This window comes from Pezoporus flaviventris, unplaced genomic scaffold (genome assembly GCF_033815535.1).
Source record: "Pezoporus flaviventris isolate CSIRO_AGI_PZ_B2104156 unplaced genomic scaffold, CSIRO_AGI_Pfla_v1 ptg000036l, whole genome shotgun sequence".
Lineage (NCBI taxonomy): Eukaryota > Metazoa > Chordata > Aves > Psittaciformes > Psittacidae > Pezoporus > Pezoporus flaviventris.
This window is the reverse complement of record NW_026892584.1, coordinates 39,606,310-39,625,932: the sequence shown is the minus strand read 5'-3', so window position 1 is coordinate 39,625,932 and position 19,623 is coordinate 39,606,310.

Below are 19,623 nucleotides of genomic sequence, written 5' to 3'. Positions count from 1 at the left end.
GGCTCTGTAGGTTAATGTTGGACTCAACCCGTACAAACAGTGCATGTGGTTCTAGAGGGAGGTTGCATTATCTGCCAGTGCTGAGCATAACGAAGAGGGGAAGTGCTCTTCAAACTGTATGAAAAGAATGTATGAACAGGCAGGATATTTTTACTTTCCTGTCCACTGCAGCTGCTTCTTTCATCCCAAAAAATAAGTCCTTAGTTTATAGAAGGTGATGGCTGCAATTCTCCAGTTATTTCCATAGATATGCAGCTTCCTGGCAGCATAGCACAATTCTTTGTGCAGGCAATTGAACTACCTGAGCTAGTGGGTTAGATTAACGGGAGGAATTATGTTTAAATGCCTCTTTAGCACTTAAGGATTTCTCTAGGTGTCACGTGGTATTCCTGTTCCTTCCCACGTATCTTCTCTCCCTTATACCAGTTCTTTCTGGGCTAGTTTCTTCCAGTGAAATTCCCACAGGACCCATCATTCTCTTTCTGACTTTGTGCCACCTGCCTGAGTCCTGACCACATCAATCCTTAGGTCTGTAGCCCACAGCTTAAAATGGAGAGGACGGTTTTCTCATCCCCTTTCTATCCTGCCTTGCTTGTGGTTACAGCAAAAAGTATACGTACAATTTCATGAGAAAAAGGACTGTTTTGTGGTGTTGAATCAACCATTTATTAAGGTTCTTGATTTCAGACAGGAGGTTTCGATTCAAGTGGATGAAAAGAAAAATCTTTTATCCAGGAGAATGCTGTAACACTAGCCAGGGCTGGGTTTTTTGTACTTTTTGCCCTCCTACTGATATTCCTGCTGTATTTTCCCTATGCCGTATTCAAAGGGTAGGAAAAAGAATGATTTCTAGAAAACCTGTTTTAGGGCATTTACTACAGTGGAAGGAGAAATAGGTCTCTATCCATTGGGATTGATAGGGATCCAGAAAATTTAATAGTTTTTTAAAAAGAAAATAAAAAGGGAGGTGGAGTAGGGGGGTGGAAGGGGGTGAGGCAGGCATGGCAGTGGGAACTGGCTGTGGCAACTTGGTTGTTGATGTTGTGTTGGAAGGTGTAAGTTAAAATGTCTCAGCAGAGGAGGAACAGGAAGCAGAGACTGAGTCTAATGAATGTCCTGACACTTGGATTACATAGTACAGTCTCCAAGCCTGCTTGTACATGTGTGTGTTTGTGTGTGTGTCTGTGATCTTACACTGCACTTGTCTGTGTTTCCCACTGGCTAGCTTAAGTAGCTTCTTGCTTAGTTTGCTGCTGTCTGTGTATCCCTTTTCTGTGTGCCTGAGGCCTCTGGTTAATTTATGTATTGCTGCCAGCTTGAAACAGCTAATGTGGTTATCACCTCTAGTTGTTTACCCCACCCTTAAAGTGCTAAATAACTCCAGTGGTTCAGCATCTGGTTTATGAACAGCTCAAATATGAGTGTAGGGAGGGTGAGGGGGACATGGGCACAGTAACCTCATCAGCTGTCTGAGGCTGAGCCATCTCTTCTTGGCCATTCCAACTAGTGTCCCCTTGCATGGGACAGGCAAGGTACAAGATCAAAGCACCTGCTACAGGGCCAGGTGCCCTTTTGAATCTATCTTAGATGCACAAGAATTATATTTTATAGTGCTGAATCTAGCCCTTCAAGTAGTCTTCTGAATTAAATGCCTAATCTCTGTGCATAAGACTGGTGAAAATCATTCTCAATATATCTGGAAGTGGGCACCTCAGGAATGTCACTTGAAAATGAAGCCATCAGAAGTCGGGATGCAGTTAGCTAAGTGGTTTTCTTTCTTGGCCAGATTTTTAGACCGTTTGTATAACTGACTGGAGAAATGGACACTCATTTATGGTATAGAGCAGCCCTGGAAACAGGTATCTCAAACAGGCCAGATGAAGTGTGCCGTGAAATGGCCCATTTCTCTCCATTGCCTGTCAGGAGCAAGGGAACTATCTCAGCTGCAGACATTATATAGCAGAGCCCATAACTGCGATGAGATGAATAGCTCCTGTAGGAATTGGAATTGATCTCGGCAGAAGCTTATCTGGGGATTTAGGCCCTTCTATACAGGCACAGTTCCTTTGAGTATCCAGGCCTTCAAAGCTTGCAACTTTGAGAAAGGCATAATGTTTCTGAGTGCTGGGATTACTTGTGGCAGCATGTGTTTGTTTTCCCAGTGTGTCTCAGCAGAGGTGGAGGAAGGCAGCCTCTCTGCTCTGCAGCAGGAGCAGGGTAGGATCTGTCCTGGGTGTTTCTGTCTGGTGAGCATTTGCTGCCTCCCTTTGCTCTTGACCCATACAATGAGGCATTAAGGCTTTGCCACTGAACAAGGATCTTCCTTTCCCCTCCATATTTTAAGGTCCTTGCAATGTGAAGCGCACTCTGATCTCCTAATTGGGCATCCTAGCCTGTTCTTTCCTGCCCCATCTTTGCGGCTTCCTCCAGCTTATGTAGAAAAGGAGACAGTTTCTCTTAAGCACCAATTTTTTTTTGTGATATTTATCTAGAGTCATTTGGCTTAGGGTTCTCAGATCAGTGTTATGATTTAGAGAGAGAAGAGAAACTTCTGGGTAAGGATGTCAACAATATCAATTGCTCTGTGCTTCTGAGAAACGTCTAGCTGATATAAACTGTGAAAAAAAAAATCTGCTGTGAAAAGCTATTTTAAATTAGATTTTACATAGCTGAAGAGAAACACAAGTTTCATTTTTCTATCCATGTTAGAGTTACAAAGGTAGATGCATATAAATAACTTTTTTCCTTGAAATTTTTGTATAGTTATTTTCCATTTCTTTCTCTTGTTTACAGTCCCCATGGTTATGTAACAGCTCTCAAGAGGAAGCTGCTAACAAGCCCATCTGATATTTTGTGCCAGCTGTTTTAGTGGAGGCATGCTGGATTAAACTGAGCTCCACCTTCTTTGTCGAGGCATATTATATGAGAAACAGTATAAAATACGGTTTGGTCAGAATGATAGCCTACTTAACCTCTTGGTACTCTTTTCATTAATTTCTTGGATCAATTATTATGTTTTGTCTGTCACTGAACTAGGCTGAATAGTCCTCTGGGCATGGAATGCGTAATTCATTTACACAACATCAAGGCACACTGTTCATGCTTAATTATGGCTTTAATGCAAGTGCTAAACTGTTTTCAGTCACATCTAACAGACATGTTTTCTGGGACTGGTTGCTGTCTGACCTCAGGTAAGGGCAAGTTAGGCTAAGCCTTGAAATGCTGCATCAAGCTGTCATCTCAAATAGAAGTGAGCTCATTCATCCTCACTTGAACTATTGTATAGATGAACTGATGGAAGCAGGATGTATAAACTGCCCACCAGAAAGGACATTGCAGTGTGCTGATTTATGATGAGTAAATTCTAGAGTAATCCTATTGATGATGCTTAAAAACACCTGTTCACAATATTGCAGTAGCTAAGCTAGCAATATTGTGTAGATGAAAGCCACCTGTTGGTGAAATCTTTTAAAAATATATATAAATATTTCTGTTGGTGCTGTTGCATCAGTTCTTTTTCAGGATATCCATTACAGCATGACACATTCATTTGGAAATGGCCAGAATATTTATAGGCTCGGTTCCAGCACAAGAGCATGTGATCAATGTTCTTCCTTTCAGTTGCTCAAAAAGCCAGCTTGATGCAGTGTTTAGAAGTGAATGCCATGCTAAGGTCATTTTAATGACAGAAATAAAAAAAATCTAAGTAGGTCTTTTTTTTTTTTTTTCCAGGATAAGGTACATGTAGAAAGCAAGGTCTAAGCTGTGTGTATTTAAGATATCAATCTGAAAGATTAAAGACAGAAAATGCCACAATACCTAATGCCTTGGTAGGGGTATTGGTGTATTCCAATAAATTACATTCCAATAAATTCCAAAAAATACTGGGTTTTGGTGTATTCCAACTAAATTACATTCTGAGCAATGAATTTTGGAACATCCACAATCACTTCATAAGGCTGACGTATTCCAATTTTAAATTAAGTCAGAGGGCACATCTACTTCAATTAACCTACTATTCTCCCTGATTCATTACTCTATATTAACAGTTGACTAATACAATGACAGCACTTATATAAAGATGCAGACTGGACTTAAAACTTCCTACAGGCATGATCCTAAGGCTTGAGAGTCTTGTTTGTTTCTAAGTAACATCTGTTGGGAAAATTCATTGTGTCTGGCAGTAGATCTGTTTTGACATCTGAGACCAAACTTTCCCAGGTTTTCTTTTTTCTCTTCTTCCTTCCTGCCTGTCTTTCCTGTTTCTTCACTGAACCACCTTGCAGTCATTTCTGAGGCTCAGCACTATCCTTTCTTCCAGCCAGTGACAGTTGGAGCAGCAGGATTTGGCTTGACAAATACCAAATGAAGCTCATATATGCCGGAAATATCTACCTGTGTTAGGGACAGCCACAAGCTTACCAGATATTGTATCACAACCTTTTGAAAGAAGACTTTTACGTATGAATGACTGCAAAACCAGTTGTCTTTTGCTGCCCTTAATGTAGAACCATTAAGAGTTTTAATGCTTCAGCTTAACTTTTGAGTTTGAAGAAAGCTTTCTTTGTAAATTTCCTGGCCTAGAGTGCTCTTGCTTCATGCTCTTGCCACCGTACTCTGTTGGTTTGTCCCAGTTTGAAGGAATAAATCCTGTTTTAAATTTCCTTGGTTTCTTATAACAAAGGGCTCTAGAGGAAAGAAAATCTCTTAATCCTCCCAGCAATAACCTGACATGACCTTCTAAACACACTATTAACTCAAAAATATTTACAATATTTTGTAGCTGTCTTAAGAAGATCTTACAATAGAGATGGACCAAATATTTAGAAGAATTATAGTTGGATCTGAAGAAAGTATCCACAGCAGAATTACATGTTAAAAATGACTTTTTAAAAAGCTGTGCAGAGGGGTATTGTTCAGTAGCAGTGACAGAGCACAGCCAGTATTCTGCATGCTCTTTCTAGGCTTGTGATTTCTTGACTGCCTTAGCACAAATTACTTGCCTTCTCTGTGTTTTTTAGTTACTCCAGTCTGTTTTGTCTTTCCTTCATAAGTGCTAAGCTTTTAGAATATGTTCAGAGCTTTTTGAAAAATACACTCAATATGGGATAGATCTTAGAAACTCACAGAAGTAGTCAGTTTTCTGGAAATCTTGTCTCTGCTATCTCAGTAGGCTGCAAACAAATGCATATAGCTTAAATATTAAATAGGTGTTTTGTAAAAATTGAATACTATTGTATAGTATATAGTATATTGTATTGTATAGTATAAGTACATTAATCTAACTCATTTGGAAAAAAAATTATAGCACTAAAGCATCACAAAATTAACAAGTTAAAATTAGGTATCCAGCTCTCTGACTGGGGGCAGAGAGAGATACCATAACATGGAATGTATAGTAGAGAAGATCAGAGAAAAGAAGTAGTGAAAAAAAAAAGTAAAATTCAGGCTTGCTTTCTGTCACTTGGGTTAAGATACCTAAATTCAGAGATAAAATAGTGGTTTGGAGCCAGGGGTTCATTTGGTACTTTTAAGCACCTTAGACATGCATTTTGGTATGCAGCAGGCAGCACCTGTGCATTCTCTCATAAAATTGCTTGGTAAATCCAGCAGCCTTTAGTCTATCATCCTCCATTATGAATTACCATTAGATCTGATCTAAACCTAGTGATGATGTCAGTGAGAGTCTTTCAATTGCATTAAGCACAAACTGCAAAAAGACAGCTAGACCCATGGAGAGACATGGGGGATATGATGCTCCAAAGTGGGATATGCACAAGCACCCCATGTTGCCATGTGCCAGCAAGCTGTCTCAGAGCTAATAATAACCATACTGTCTTCCTGGAGAGTACTTCGAGAGTGGAGTTCCCACTTCTTCAAATTCAGGTTTGGACCCAGATGAGTGGTCCTGATCAGAGCATATGCTTGGTGTTGAGTCTTCCTCCAGGTTGTGAGAATATTTTTGGGTCAGGAAGTATTGTATGGAGAGGTATTATGGAAAGAGGAGGGTGTCAGGAGCAGTCATTATCAATTCCCTGTGTCTTTAGTGGCCTGTTCATGCAGCCCAGGCCCTCTCTTATGGCAGAAGAGAACCACTGGCAGTTTGGAAGCTGGAACATTGGCTCCACTGGCTATACTCCTGGCTCTGACATAACATGGCCCTGTCATGGCTGGCAAGGTAGCTGTAGTGTATCTGTTTGTAGCTGGAATCAGCAGTAGTCTCGTTGTCAGAGTGACATCTGCTTACTCAGCCTTGTCATTGGTTTATCCTCTCTCAGGCAAATCCTGAGCGTAGGTCGGTGTCTGAATCTCACATTTTTGGACATTTGTATAGCTGTGTCATTTACTCAACTTTAAAAGGCTGAGGCCATTTTCAGTGCCTCGCTGGTGGTGAGTGTGGTCTCCCTTCTCCTATATAGGTTTAAGATATCCTCTCCATTCTGTGTTTTCAACCATATCAGGTATGGTTGTATGAGTCTACTTGGAGACTGCCTTACCTAACACGTTAAAAAGTTGCTTAGAGGAAGGTGTGGCAGGGATGCATTTCTGCCCCACTGACACCACCAAATTTGCAAGAAAAACTGCTGGGGTCTTATCTAGTAGCTGCCCAGTGTGCACACCTCACAGTTTGCTACTTCAGGGAGGAGATTGAGATAACTGTCAGATATGTCTTTGAGACAGTCCTATTTCTTTGAAATAATATTCCTTTAGTCTTAATTTCTCTGGACACACTCAAGTGTTTCTTCATTCAGTTCCAAGTCCTCCAGCAGCCAGCACTTTGCCCAAAAAACTTTCTGCTCCTCTCTCAGGGCCATGCTGCTGTCTTCACTAGCCTCTGTGGACACATCTCTGGACTGTCATCTTGTTCTCCCGCGTTTTTTTTTTGCTTCTGACAAGAAGTAGTTGTCATAACAAGCAAAGTCTAACTCCCGCTTCTACATTTGACTCGGGAAGATCCCTCAGGCTGCATGGCCCAGCTCCTCCTGCAGCCTTGTCTTGCCAATTCGTGATTTAGCCTGTAGCTCCTATTGTTACATTTATTACTAAACAAAAGGAGTATTTTCCTGTTCCTTTGCTTATGCCGAGTAGAAGATAGTTATGTCCACCAGCTTCCACGAGCTTTGTGGCTGTCTGCTAATCAGAGGGCTTGTTTGCCAAGCACCACCTTACCTCCTGCAAGGCAGTATGCAAAGAGGTTTATGGCCTGGCAAATTCAGTATTTTTCCTCATGGCCATATGGATCTTATATTATCCATGGCTTCTAATGGGCTGCATATTCTTCACTGATTTAGTGGTTTACTTGTGATGTTTTTGGATGAGTCAAATCTCTGTAATAGTGACACTACGTCTATGTATGCGGTAAATGTGAAAGAAAACAGATGTCTATAAAAATCACTGAGTCTGATTTGGAACAATGAACAGTATTATGATTAATCATAGCTGTACAGCTAATGTGTGGTATCTCTACAGGATGGGGTGGAAATTGTTTGTTTCACACCTACACAACTTTTAATATTTGGATTTCTTTTTAAACTCGGCCCACAATGTTAAGTATAGGATTGTTTATCTGGGGAGTAATGGTACAATCACTACTGGTTTTAAAACTTCTAGTATAGTCTCGCAACCTTACATTTATTTCAGCATTGAATTCTTCTGGTAATAGCTACACTGCACTCATATGTAAAAGGAACCAGACTGTAGCCATTGAGTGTCATCTAGAAATGTGTAAAAAGAGCGTAGCAGTTGTTCCCCAATCAATTTCTTGTGATACCATGTAAATTTATTTGGTGCTGTTCTCATAAGGTGGCTCAGACCAAAGCTGAGACATTTGCTGAATGCTGGATTAGGACAGAATCCTAATCCAGATTTAATCAGATGCTCTGAAGCAGGGAGTTTCAAAATTCCTGAGATCAGAAGGCAAAGAATTTCACAAATAAGTATCAGCCAAGTCTTATTCCTGTAAGTCTGGTGGCTGAATACTGAAAGAGAAGTGGGAGAAAGTAATAGCTGAACAAAGAAAAATGAAGGGTCTGACCCTATGAACTAGCTTTAAGGTCATGAACAGGATCTTACAGAATCAACACAAATTCATTACTGGAAGAAGCCAGAATAAAGTCTTTGACAGAGGGCCTGTGTAATGAGTCATATCTGGTCAAGTGGTGTATACGTGCAAAACTTTGAATAAACTGGAGTTTGCTAATCAAATTAACAGGCAGTGAAGGGAGAATTTCTATAATGAAGCCTGTAATTTCCTGGAGAGATTCCTATAGGTTGCTAAGCATGGTTTGGACAAATCATGAGACAAAAGAGTCACTTTTTTTTGCAGGGCTCTGTGTGCCCTCTAACAGGATTTTGAGGGATGGACAGACATTCTGCAGTGTAGAAATGATCTTTTGTGGCTTTGTCTGCTTTGGTGTCAGGATTGAGGAACTCTCATGCTCTTTAGAACCCTTTTAAGACCTTGTCCTCTGGCTTAAATAAAGGCTATAGAATGTCTAAAGACAAAGATGTGTTTTTTCAGAAGTACATAAGATATAAATTGGTAAGTGGACACTGAGCGTAGGTGTTAGATATCTTTAATTTTTTTTTTGTACTAGTTTTTGAAAGATGATATTTCTCAGAATAATGTGAGAAGGCTTGGAACACTGATTTATTCCTGTTGGAAGATCATGCTGCAAATGACTCCAAATTGCAGTAATTTAGAAATCTTGAGGTTCTTTCTATATTTGGATTTGTACATTCAGCAAACTTTTAGAACAAATATATGAATCTTTGGTAATTACTTTAATTTATGAATAGAACTTTAACTGAGCTGAATACGTGAATGTACCTTACAGTGTTCAGGCTTTGTGAGATATTTCTACTAAATCAGCTTATGAATTTCTGTTTGATGAGCTTAATTGTTGACAGATTTTTCAAAAGCCAACAGCAGCTTGCTTTCCTAGCTAATATTCACATGAACTGGATAGTCTTGTGAAGTCCTTTATTCAATTTGCATAATATTTTGCTTCTACTTTAAGAGGAAGTGAAATCCTTTGTAGTGAACCTAACAATGTTAGACACGGTGAAGACATCAATACAAATAAAATTTAAATCTCAAAATATGCAAAGCTAGAAAAAAATAGATAATTTTCTTTTTTTTCTCTTTCTTTTTTCTTTTTTTTTTTTCCCTTCCCAAAGAACAATTTAGAAATAGGTCCTAAATAACAAGATGTGATCTCTTACTTGATGAAGATATTTTGCTGGTTTCTTCAGCAGAGCTGTTAACTAGGCTTTTCATTTAAGATCCCTTAAGTCAGACTGTACTGCAAATGAATACTATGAATACTATGCATTCATTAAATTAACAAAACAAACCAACCATTTTGTCCTTTCATGTGAAACAGACAAATTCTGCATCTTATCTATCCAGAATTTTTTGTTGATGTTTGTAATATTTTAGAATTTCTATCTTTGAATAGTTTTCCCTGGGAGTATAGGTTGGAAGAGAATGGAATTCAAGCTAAGCAGTGGGATCTCAAGCCATAATGATGGTTGTGTATATCTGAGTGAAGTGAAGCATGTAGAAGCCTTTAAAATGACTGACCCTGTTTTCCTCTGAACATTTCTGAAGAATTCTGGTCCGTTAATAATGCCTTAAAAGTAATAAAGACTAGGTTCTGTGGATTCTAGCCAAATGAGGCCATGTCCTACAGTTCTTGCTTTGTATTACTGGAGTAAATTTCCCATTTGCTTATGATAGGATGGGGACTAAGGTCTGAGTAAGGGCGGCAGGATGGGAAACGGTTTGTCACCTCTGAGAGTGTGCTTGCAAACTGCTGGAACCACAAATGAGCTCAGTGTTTAGCAAGATGGTGGATGCCAGCATGAAGCTTGGAAATGCCATTTTTAATTAAAAACTGCATTTTCAAATGAAGTTCCTAGTTAACAATGGGTGGGAAATTCTTCCCACCATGTAAGCTTTCTGAATGCTGTATTGACTAGCAAGATGGGTGCAACTTCTCCTTCCACAAAAGTGCTGCTACCATCATCTTCCCTTTCACCTCCCCCCATCAGAAGAAAAAGACTACATTGTTTGTGGAATCTCTCCTTATTCACATTCTGCATTTAGGCCAGACTAGACAGATTTTATTTTGTCCTCTCCACCCCCTTCATTGTTAACAATGGAGTGAACGCATGAGATTAACATGGCTCTTGACATGGCTCAGTTGTTTGCCATTTGGAAACTACTGATTCTTCGGTTGTATAATTGTTTAAGAAAAAAAAAAAAAAAATGTATGAAAAGATTCAGTCATTTTTTGTTTATTCCAAAGACGGGGAGAACAGACTAGTAGGGAAGAGATGGGGGAAGCCAACAGCAGAAACCAAATTAGTTTAAGAACCAGCATGTTCCCCTTACTTTAAGGAACACAGTAAACATTTCAAAAGTGCATGCCAGCTCATTATCTAACTCAGACTTCATTGACTTCATGAAAAACAGCAGCAGTTAAGCAATGTTTGCCAAAAGCAAATTTGGGTACATGCATTGCTAAAAAAATGTGATACTGCTCTGTACAGGTTCCTTAATCTGCCACACAGGGGCAAATAAACATTTCATCATTATTATTTCTCTCTGTTGTTTAGCCCTTTTGTGATTGCTCTTCTAGTCTGTTTTGATCATTGCTTATCCAGAACTGTGATATGACATATGACTTGAGTTGTTGGCCAGATAAAACCTCTCCATGTGTTTAAAGGTGTAGAGGCAACTTAAGTAACATGATCTTGAATGTAATATCTGCAAGTATGTTTTTTACAAAACTTTTTGTTAAAAAAAAATCAAATGGATGTGAGCTATTTATGAATTCCTAAGTTTTAAGATTTAGTTTGTCATTAATTTAACATTTTTAATAAACACTTTTTTCTATTTTATGAATAATATTGCTAGCTTTCTTTTTCAATTTGGTATGGCATTTGCAGTTTGCAGTTACATTATTGAAATTACAGTGACAAAGCATTTGAATATATTCAACTGTATATTCAACTATCATCATTTATTGTGATAACATGATACAGCAGATTCCATGTGTTGTTCCCGATGGATAAGTTACCAGTTTTTTGGGGAACTCAAGGAACTATGTCCAAAACAAATCCATGAATAGTTTGAATGCTATTGAACTTAGTTTCCTTTGGGAGCAACTCTTTACTCAAGAGAGAAACAAGCATCTTTTGAACAATATTTTTTATGAAATAGCTTAAAGAACAGCTCCTTTTGGAAGCCATGTAGGCTTTTTCTCATAGCCCTCACACTGTCTGGTGTGCACGTTTGCATCCTGTGGCCATAGATTTCTCTCATCTTCTCTCCTTTCAAAATTAAAAGGCCATTTTATTAAGGTTATTTCACTTTGGAATCTGCATACTCTTCTACCATATGTTTAAAATTCAGAGTTGCTGTGCAGTTCTAACATTAGTTATTTCATTTCACATACAATACCTCATATTCTTTATTAGAGTAAAGGGTATTTAAAAAAATACTTGTTTACTTGTTTCTTAAATATACAATTTCTGATTTTTTTTTCTTTAAAAAACCCCCAATCATTTCGATTCAGAATTTCTTAATGAAATGGGGAATTCTGTTGGTAGAAAACAATGCCGCTTTCTTATGGTTTCTGAAATATTTATCTCATTTTCCTTTGGGGAAAAATAAAACAGCTGGTGAAATTAGGATTTCAAAATGGAAAAAAAATGCTTAAATAAACATCCATTTAACATTTTATCAAAAGCTGGAAAATGCTGGTGAAATTTAAATCTCCTCATCTTCCTTAATTCTCCTTTCTTCAAACATTCCTGCTGTAATTGTTGAGATTGTGAATCTTCATGACGACCAGGTGATAGACAGCAGATTTTCTTTATCTCTTTCTTTTTTTGGTTTATATTTTTTTGTAGTTATGTCCAAACCAGTGTATATCAATACGTTCCAATATTTATTTCAGGTTGTTCTTCTTGTTATGCAAAGATTGCTTCACTCCCATGGCATGGTTACTTCAGTCAGTGCAGTACAATTTGGAAAGTACATTGACATGGAAAATCAAAGTATTACACTCTGAGAGTAGTTTTTAAACAACAGTAGAAAGGACACTGCATTGTCAGCTGAAATAACTGAACCTTTCCTGTTAGCGCTGATCACAGAAATGTCAGAGGAAGAGCATAAGGGAGCAATGCACACTTGAACCAAAGCTCCCAGCACCTTATTCCTGATAGCAACCAGGAGAAGATGCTTATGGAGAAGTGTAATGAAGAGGGCAAGTACAGAGTGATTATTCCTGCTTGTATGCTTTCCCAGCTTCTGACAGTCAGCAGTTTTGGGACTCCCTGTGCTGCAGTTGCATCTTAGGCATTGTTTTTATGAACCACTGAGTGCGGAAGCAACAATAGGAACAATGGATCACTGTTCAGCATCAGTGGCAACTGCACTTAGAAACAAGTAAGAGTGCCACTTCAAAACGCTTGACATGGACAACAGAACTGAAGAGCCAGGAAATAATGGCAGTACTAAAGCCACACCCATGGCCAGAGGCAGCATCTCACAGCTCCTCCAAGTTGTGAACTCCTTGGGAGCTAAGAATCCCTACCATGCAGAGAGGTAGGAGCCAAACTCACCATTATATAATACAGCAACTTCAGCCCCTGTGGGGTCTTAATGGGACATGGTGTCTTGTTCTTCAACGTAGGGGTTCCTGCCTGTGTGTTCCCGCTGAGATTCTTGTCTGTAAGTGTTATGTGACCTTGCCTCATACCATTATATGATGTCACCAGTCAGCTGATTTCTGGTAGTTAAGACAGACTTCTACATTCTCTCAGAGCTGCTGACTCTTTCTTTAGTTCCTGTTCAAGCATCTGCCCCATCTAGGATGTAAGCAATTCCGTGTTATTTCCTCTCACAGCCATCTCTATGGGTGGCCAGAAGGGCTGCCCAATAACCAGCCTTGCAACAGTCTTCCTGCACAGTGCTTGACCTATTATGTGATCAGCTGTTTGTTTCTTTACAGAGCAAAGCATTTGGAAAATGACGCAGCCTGGGTAATGGAAATTCAAAATCTGGCCCCAGATTTCCTTATGAACCAGTCTGCTCCTCCACATCTGTGGAAAGGAACAGGTAGGCTGCTGCAAGAGCACTCTGCAAGCCCCTGCTCAGCAAGCCCTACTGTTAGTGAGTCTCTTGACTCTTGCTGAGTTCCTGTGAGTTTTTTGCATGCACTGCTTCTCTCTCCAAAGTGGCAACATGCTAGGATGCAAAAGAGAAGGTCCTGTCCTGAGTGAGCACTGAGCAGACTGGGAGGGCATTTGTGATGGATAGAAACTGAGCTGTGATGGTGCTGTGGGTAGTTCCTGCTGTGTTTTGGTGACAGCGTGTGTATGTTTGAAGTTTACTTGGGGATGCAGAGTAATATGACAGCACAGGTTTCTGAACAGTTCCTCGCTGGATAAATAGCCCTATTCATTTCAGCACACGGCTCTGAGTGTAACACAGCTGCCAGAGTATAGTCATCTGCCTATGCACATATATTGTGTTATAATTCCTTGTTCCACTTTGCTCTTACAAAAATGTCACTGAACCCACAGATGTTTTGCTTGGGTGAGGACTGTGTTAAATCATCAAAAAAAAATTTCAGGAGCTGAGACCAGATAAGAATGAAAAGTGTCTCCAATAATCACAATTGAAACCATTTTTAAACTAAGTCACCTGTCTTCCTGACATTGTGACATTGTAAACGGCAGACCTTTTTTCCTTTTGCAATCCCATTATTTTTACTACATCCTTTATCTTTGTCTTTTGGAAAGAGGAGATGAAAATAAAACTTTGCTTTACGTTTTTGCTTGAAGGTAAACTGGAGCATTTTAGCAGACTATCTTTAAATGACTGTTTACTTTTGCAGTGGTCAGGGCCAGTACTCGGGGCCATAGCTACATGGCTAAACTCCCATGCTCCTTTTTAACGATTCAGGGGTCAACATTTCTGAAAGGGTGGAATTGATGGTGTTGGTGCAAAGCCACGGGTATGCTGGCCACTTTGCCTCAGAAAACCGCAAGACTGAAAGAACAAAAGCAAAGTAGTTCAGCCTCTGGGAAGTGACAGAGCACAGTCTGAATTACACTGATGTACACATTTTAATTTTAATGGATATACTCTCATTACCTGCTAAATATAGTCTGTTAAGCTCGTTTCTGTGAAGCCAGAGCTGAACCACATCCTTTGGATGTGAAGGGCTATTGCATTAAACTATTGTGCTACCCAGAGGGCTCAGTCAAATAAGGACAAGTTTGTAGGCAGGTGTAATTTCCTTTTAGAAAATTGGTAGTGCTTCTGCATTCTGTAATGTGTTGATTTTAGTCTCTACAAAATACAGCTTGCATTCTCTTATAACTAGTAACAAATCACGCATCTGGAACAAAGATGAACTAGCTGAGCAGCATATTAGGTTTTACTGCAATCTGGTTCAGATCCTCTAGTTCCTTTCAACTTAAACTGTGCAAAAAAATGTACTCCCAGTCTTTGTTTTTATCACTTGTAGCATTTAACAGAGGTCATAGTGACCCAAAGGAAGCTTAAGAGGAAAGTATTTTTATGGATCTTGGAAATGGATTTTGACTGTGTTGACAGGGGGCATGAAGCCAAGCCCGGCACTCCTGTGTGTCTTTCATTTGCACTCTTTATTTTTCCTTGTGCTGGGTGGGTTCAATCATGCAGCCTCATCTATGGATGAGGCTGAAATCTGCAATAATTAGTATATCTCTTCTCTGATGGCTTTTGTCAAAAGAATACTTTAAAATGTTCATTTTTTTTTCTGTGGCTGGATTATTGAATTAACAAATATGTAGCCACTGTTGAAAAGAACAGTCTTCCAGTGAATGCCCGAACATTTGATCCTGAGCTTAGTAACTACCATCTTGTGATGAGCAAACTTTTTCTTAATGGGGATTCACCTCAGGTCACTAGATTCAACACCGTGTTGTCTATTTTCTTTCTTTCTTTCTCTCTCTCTCTTTTTTTTAATTATTTCATCTGTTTAGATTTTACCTACTTGGCTGGATGGCTGGCTGGCTGATTAGACTGGTGCAAGGCTCTTTGGGAAGTGACATAAATGCTGGTATCAACTAGTATTCACTTATTGACTTTATAGTGTTTCTGTTTAATGTAATGATCAGTTTTTTAACAAAAAGTATTTCAAAACCTGTAAAAAACTAGTAAGATATGAATCAGTAGAATTCCATTAGATGTTCTGATGGTAACTTATTTCATGGTTCAGAAGCGCTATAGCTATCCAGATATAAACACTTAACTCTGAAAATTGATTAAAATTTATTTAACTGATATTTGTGCTATGCTTTACACCATCCTTTGCAACAATACAGAACCTAGGAAGGCATGTAGGTATCTAGCCATATGTGTAGCTGCTAGAGCTTCCAAGTACAAAATGCTCAGAAGGTTCGTTTCTACGAAATTCTTGGATTTTGCTGTATCACACAGTTTAAAAAAGCTTTTCCAAGTTTTTTTTTAAAGGGCAGTGTCCATGTCTTTAATGTTTTCTCAAATGCTCTGTATGCATCTTAATTCTGTGTTTATCCGGTTGTCTATGCTCAGATCTTACTAACCTATGGATTACCATACTTTTGCATTCATTATAATTACTCCTTCCTCTGGGCAAGACTTAAAAATCTATTTGGGAGAGGGGTTGGCCCTCAGATGTACTTAATACATTAAGTTTCTTTCCCCATGTCCATCTGATGTAAAAGACTAACTCTAAAATGTAAAATTTACAAGCTCAGGTGAGCTCTGCTGTCAATATGCAGAAATAAGTGGTTTTAGCATTTTTTCTGTTTTTTTTTCTTTTTCTTAATAAGGGTAGGAGTAACTTTTGCAACCAGAAGTCCTTCAGTAACTGTGTGGCTCAAAGTATCTTTGTTTTAAATGTAAATAGTCTTATTTTGGTGTTTTATATAATCACAAATATAAACATTTGCTTTTGTTTTATTTCTGACCACATCATATGCATCTTCTTACTGCATAGGAAAGAAACTCACTGCTATTACTGACATTATTTTGTAGTGACGTTTCAAATTGAAATTATAGAATTCCAGGTCTTTGTGTGATGATATTCCTCCTTTCATGCACTTAGTTCTGATCATTATTGTACATTCAGTGAAAAAGAAGGCCAAAAGCCCTTTAAAAACACATTAATTACATTAAAACGTGTTACCAGTGCTGGTCATAATAGCTACAGGACACACATATCAAATCATACTATTATACTTTTACAGCATGCTGCCCTTTCCTAACTCCCTCTTACCATTGTGATTTGTATTTGACTACAGAAGCAACTGTTGTCTCTAATCAAAGTAAGAAAATGTAGTGTTCATAGTTTCAGTATGCCATGAATAATAAACAGTGCATTTCCTGTGGTTCTCTGGTTAGTTTGTAATAAAGTATATTACAAATGTAGCTCTGGCATTGTCTCCAGTTTAAAAAAAAAATAATTGTATCAGCCCCCTTATTTACCAGAATCACACTGAGTAAAAGTTTAACTATCATGTCAAGGCTATCTTCTCAATAACACAACAGGCAAACTTAAGTGAATTAGAGAACAAAGTACAAATGTGTTTGCAACTAGCATTTCCATAAGATAATTCACATTTTACTATGTACTTATGGAATGCCACTGTGACACTTGGTGGATATATACAGGCTGAGTAAATAAGGGAGGGGAAATCATGTTGTAACATACTTCCCCTGTTGTGTCATGAACCCTTCAGCATATGTTACTGAGCCTTCTATCCAAGTAATTTCTGTCTGGTTTAAGTCTAATTACCCATTTCAAATAGTGCATACAATTAACAGTGTTAGAATTCCACTCACCTATGAATGAACTCCCTAGTGTGTTGGCCATTATGATAATGGCAGTCGTGTTGGGTATCTCACGGAAGTCACATCTGGTGGGCTAGCAAAGTTGCTCTGCAGTGAAGAGACCTTAAAGTGACAAAACCTGCCTCTGTTAAAGTAAAAGGTGTTTTTTCTGTTGACTCAGATGGCTTAAGAATTTACAAGAATGGTTTCAATATGCCCTAAGATCAGCTTTCTGAGAACATTATGTGGGTCTCTTCTCCAGTAGCACCATGGTCTTCTGGACTTTGGGATGTGAGGGTCCACACAGGGGCTAAGAGCAACTCATTAAAAATTCCCTTTCTGGACCATAGAAATGGACAGGCGAGGCGTTTCTGAGAATACCAATGGGAAGATGCATCATATTATCTGGTATATCTTATCATTTCTGATTAAGAATTTAAGAATTTATCCCTAATATGCCAATTCTTTTAACTGACATGTCGCCACATTGGTTTAGATGTAATACAGTCACATTTTATTATCTTGCATGATTCTGTGCAAAAAAACCCTTTAAAATCTTGTAGGATGATCTAAATACTACTTTTTTAGTTACTGGTATTATTTGAAATGCCAGAGCAATCACAGAATAATTTTAATTTTATTTAGGAAACATATTTTTAAAAAGTTTAAAGCTTTGCTTCTGATTGTGAAAGTGGTATTAAAACAAGGCAGAAATGTGTTTGTAGTTAACTCCCAGAGGGCTTGGTGTCAGAAGAAATGTAACTCTGTATTATCCTTTTTAGGAAGGTAGCCTCTACCAGATGTAAGCTCAGAAATGGCAATTGTCATAAACGTAAATGACTAGCAGGTTTATCATGCCAGTCTCTGGGGCTGTCTTGAATTTTGGCAAGAGGCAAAGAGTAGGCCAAGCAGTCCTCATGGGAACAGTAAAAATATGTTGGTATTGTTTAATTCTTTCATAACATACTAAATTAATTTATTTGTTTTTGAGCCTTTTAAAGTATAATGCCATAAGGGAATGTGTTTTTCATATAGTTCTCTTACAAATATATTAAAGTTTTAGGGAGAGCAGCCTATGAGTAAACACTACTGGTCATCTGCATTGGGTGACTGGGGGACAATGCTTGATTTTCTTGCTGTTTTACATTCTGCATAGTAATTGGCATCAGTGCAAAGTGATCTTACATGTACCTTTTGTAATCTTTTTGTACAGATGTAGACAACTTTAGAACATGAAGGATTGTGGAGTATGAGTCATATTGTTCGTAAATTCTTGCAAAGCACCTTGTCATAATGCTCATAATTGGGTAGATGCTTTTGATGGCTTTTTGTGTTTGACTAGTAATGTATAGTTCAACCATATTTCTTCCAAACCACTCAAACCACTGCATGATACACTCTGGACTAGTCCATAAATTCTGAGAGTTGAATGAAACATACTCTTCACTTAACTCATTGTCGGATTATTGGATTATTTCAGTAGGAGATCCCTATTATTTAAGTAAAGTGAAGTGAAAAATTTTCTCTGTTTCATATACAACAGGTAAAACTGAATCTCAGATTTTTTGTTCCTCATAGCTCCATTGATCATTCACAAAGTAATAGCTTCAAAAATGCCAACACTGCAAGAAAGCTAGCTTTACAGCTTTTTGGAGAGTTACCAGCACCAAAACCAAGTATACTGTAATTGTGTGGAGCACTTTTTAATCTCTGAAACTGTACATATTAAAGGGGGGGGGGAAGCAACCAACCCCGATTTTTCCCAGGTGATTAATCATCTTTGCCCATTCCTGTATGTAGCCTTTATTTTCTACCATTGTCCTGGGTTCAGCAGTAGGAGTTGTTTTTCTCCTTAGTAGCTGGTGCAGTGCCATGGTTTTGACTTTCAGCCTGGGAACAGTGCTGATAACACCAGTGTTTTTAGTTCTTGCTCAGTAATGTTTACCCTGACCAAGGACTTTCGGAGTCTCATGCTCTGCCAGGGAGGAGGGGAAGCAGAGAGGAAGCAGAGACAAGACACCTGACCCAAACTAGCCAAAGAAGTATTCCATACCAGAGCACGTCACGCCCACTATATAAACTGGGGGCTGTTACCTGGAAGGGCTAGATCACTGCTTGGGTTGGGCTAGGTATCAGCCAGTGGGTGGTGAGCAGTTGTATTCTCTTCCCTTGTTATTTCCCTTATCAGTATTATCATTGGTGGTAGCAGCAGTGATTTGTGTTATACCTTAGTTACTGGACTGTTCTTATCTCAACCCGTGGGAGTTACATTCTTTTGATTCTCCTCCCCATCCCTCTGGGAGCTGGGGGGCAGGGGTGTGGGATGGGGGGGGAGAGGGGGAGCAAGACAGAGACTGCGTGGTTCTGATTTACGGCTGGGCTTAAACCATGACAACCATACACCCCGGCAGGTTATTTTGAAGAGAGAAAAAGAACAGAAGCCATTGAAAGCTTCTGGAACTGTCAGGTTTCTGTAGATATTATCTGACTGTCCACTTATCTGTAATACATTTCTATATCTCGTCATACATATCTAGACAGAGAAAGCCAGGGTATCAATCATTTTTATGAGTACTGCAAAGATCAGAGTTAACCTATGGGTCAAAACCACTTCATTTATTTGGAAACATAGAAAGAAGTTGATCCTTGGACACAACTTGGCAGGTTTCCCTTAGAATCAGTGGAACTCTGCCAATTTATGCCATGCTTCTCATTTGCAAAATCCCTTTATAGAATCCACTGAG